This window comes from Citrus clementina, unplaced genomic scaffold (assembly GCF_000493195.1).
Source record: "Citrus clementina cultivar Clemenules unplaced genomic scaffold, Citrus_clementina_v1.0 scaffold_3, whole genome shotgun sequence".
Classification (NCBI taxonomy): domain Eukaryota; kingdom Viridiplantae; phylum Streptophyta; class Magnoliopsida; order Sapindales; family Rutaceae; genus Citrus; species Citrus x clementina.
In genome coordinates, this window is record NW_006262339.1 from 37,222,417 (window position 1) to 37,225,624 (window position 3,208).

A 3,208-nucleotide genomic window follows, 5' to 3' on the forward strand; every position below is an offset into this window, starting at 1 on the left:
AGTACACATTAAGGCCTCTACTGTACTCGGATGAAGTCTACTACGATGTGGGCTTAAACATCGACCTCCCGCACTAAAAGCAAATTCGGAAGCAACTGTAGAGACCGGAACAGCCAGCAAATCTCTAACAATCTCAGACAATATCGGATATCTACTTCTATTCACCTTCCACCACATTAAAATATCGAATATTAGTCGGACCCTTACCCCCCCCCCCCCCCCCCCCTTATTATTTTACATTTTGTTTCCGAATATAAAGAGAAGGATCCAGCTACGTTGCAGGTTGCAACAGTTGCAAGTTGCAACAGTTGCAAGACAAAAGTAGTGCTTTGTTGTGGCGACTGTTGTAATTTGTAACATAGTTTTATGACTTTTATCCTAAAAAGAATAATGCCGCTGTTCTCTGATTTTTCGGTCTTCTGTGGAAGAAAATGATATTTTTTGGCTTCTAGGTTTTGCTTTCCTCTTTCAATCTGATGTAGGCATTTTTTGTCGCGACTCTCAATTGTTGTTTGCAGCTTACTCCGTTGTTACTGAATACGAACATGGGTATTCTGCATGCCGCCTATATGGCTGTGCTGCCTGTGCGACAGCGAGCAATGCCTTGTTCTCCGTTATTCTTTTTCCTGGCTTTTGGACTAAGGTATGATGAGCGACCATGCTACCGTTATTGGATCTTTGATGCAATACTTTAGCTGAGCCTGATAAGATATAGAACATTAGAATGTAATATAAAGCAGACTCAGATTATCAAAGTCTATCCTCTAACGAGGATAACTAATTTGATTTTGTATTTTGATTCATTGATCAATCTTTGTTCCAAAATTTTGAGCATTGATCGATGAATTTTAGTAGCTCAAGAAGCTTTCCCAACTTTTATTTCATTCATCATTTTTATTTGAAACTTTTAGAGAGCGAATTCATTTGATTTGCTCGTATAGAGCTTTCGTTCCTATTTCGGGAAGCAAATATTTTTTGTCTAACAATAACAGGTTATAATAGCCTTTTGCCCAATAATAATAGGCACAATTTTTAGGAATTCGTCGCAGATCAATCTTTAATTTTATTTGAGATCGGAGCCATGAAATTTGATTCAAAATATGATTTGAAACCAGATTGTTAGCATTTCGGGGCCTACGCCACAAGTTGATCATAGATCAATGTTGTTTAATTGAGTTGAGCTGGAGCTTTATAAGTTGATTCAAACTACAATTGTTGAATCAAATTGATATCATTTTTTTCATGTGTCTCCTAGTATAGGATATCGGGCACAGAAGATTTTTCATTGATTGACTGAATAGTTATGTTCTTTCAAGATAAGCTGCAATTCTTTTGTGATGCGTAAATGTATGGCAAAATGAAATATTTTGGTCTGGGAAGAAATGTATTAACAATCTTCATATGATAGATTTACTTACCTGATTTCTTTTTGTGCACAAATAGAATGGCAAGTGTTGATTCTTTGTTTCATGCTAGCTGTGACTTCATAGCAGTGGATTCACACTTTAGAGATATCTGCAAAACTTTGTAGCAGCTGATGTTATTCTCCAAATTTTCTTTAAAGCATTATACGAAGCTTTTTTCTTCTCTTTGTTTTCTTAAACACTTGTCCTGCAAACTTGATTCGCCCACACTTTTGTTATATTGCTGCAGATTGTTACCTTTGATGTTGGGATAGATATGATAACTTGTAGTCGTGTTGCTTTTTTGGATGAACTGACTATTGTGCTAAAAATTATCCCCATTTCTGAAACTGTTTAGTTTGTATTATGGTTAATTGGAATTTAATTCCAAGCTGTAACTTGCATACTAGAAGCTGAAATTATTTAGCAAGGCTCCTTCTTGCTTGTGTAAGTAGTGATAACCTGTCAATAGCGTGTTAACTGTTGAATAGTATTTGCCGTTCCACACCTGAAAAAATCGTTTGTAAAAATTCTGAATTGAGGGGGAAAGCATTAGGCGGTAGTCTCTCATTAGATATGTATGTCCGAATTGATATTCCCTGGATGCTGTTCCTCTCGTTATTCTTCTCATACCCAACAACTTTTAGCTTGGAAGGATTATTTTCATCCTAGTTTGTTAAAAGTGCAAAATAGTTCTGCTTCCACTGTATCTTCAGCTATGATCATGTCGACTTGATGTGTTTTTACTTAGTTTTATTGCTGATGATTTTTTTTTTCTATGCTCCTGTTTCCATAGAAGCAAAAATTTGAAAGGATTTTGGTCTGTAATTGCTTTGAAATGCTTCCAATTCATGTTATGCATAACGCTATTTTTGAATTTGAAAATTCTCTGTGGCCAATTTGCTTCAGGTTGAAATTCGCTCATCAAAGTTCTGTTATTTGTCGAAGATGGAAGTTACTTTTGCTGATGACGCTTCGTAGTTGATATCTTGTCTTTTTTATATGAACCCACTGCCTATGCTGCTATTCAAGTCACAGTAAGAATTGAATTCTGGCCTAGTCTTCAGTTATACTCTGCTCGTTTGAATAAACTATTGATGGAATATTATTTTTATCTAGCATATGTTGGTCTTTGATTTTTTCCCATTGCATTTTAAATTCAGAGTTGCATAATGATTTGGTGATGCAATGTCTTTGCTTCCTCCGAATGAAGATTGATTATTCGGAACATGAGCATATTACCGAAAGCCTTTTGACAACCTGCAATATTGACTGTATAGTTTCCTTGCCCCTTTTTCTATGTTGAATGGAGTATTTGCTTCTAGTAGGACCTTGACTGAGAGCTTGATTTTCTTGTTTGTAGTAGTTTAAGAGTCACCATCTGGCTAAATAAATGCTGATCTGTGTCTTTTTTTTTTTTTTTTAATAACAATTCTTCAAACTTGTATGCAGATAAACTTCAATCGTCTCATAACTTAGAGCGACTTTTTAGCTTGTATTTATATTCTTTTTCCGAAGATCACTTGTAAACTCTTCGACTGTTTTTGCACCTTCTCTGTCCTTTCCCATGAATATCAATTTTTCAAGTTTTTATCTTTATTGTCTCCTCAGATAAGAATTTTATTTAAAGTACTTTGTTTTTCCTCGAGTTGTTTCTTGTGTAAACATATTTCTGAAGTTGAAAGCCTATTGCCTCTGGCTATAAAAAGTCGTAGCCTCATAACTTTGAGTTTGTTGGAAGTTATGAGGATGTTTTTTTCATACGATGATTAGGAGCAACATTGTCAATAGTGATGGAAGATAAC

General features: G+C 35.3%; 1 long non-coding RNA gene across 1 annotated transcript; it reads left to right on the forward strand.

Annotated features, from left to right (window-relative positions):
* Positions 1 to 239: 239 nt before the first annotated feature.
* LOC112100193 lies at positions 240 to 3,004 on the forward strand. The gene is made up of 3 exons (XR_002906513.1): positions 240 to 643; positions 2,313 to 2,440; positions 2,567 to 3,004. It is a non-coding gene; the product is annotated as an uncharacterized LOC112100193 (long non-coding RNA).
* Positions 3,005 to 3,208: the final 204 nt, after the last annotated feature.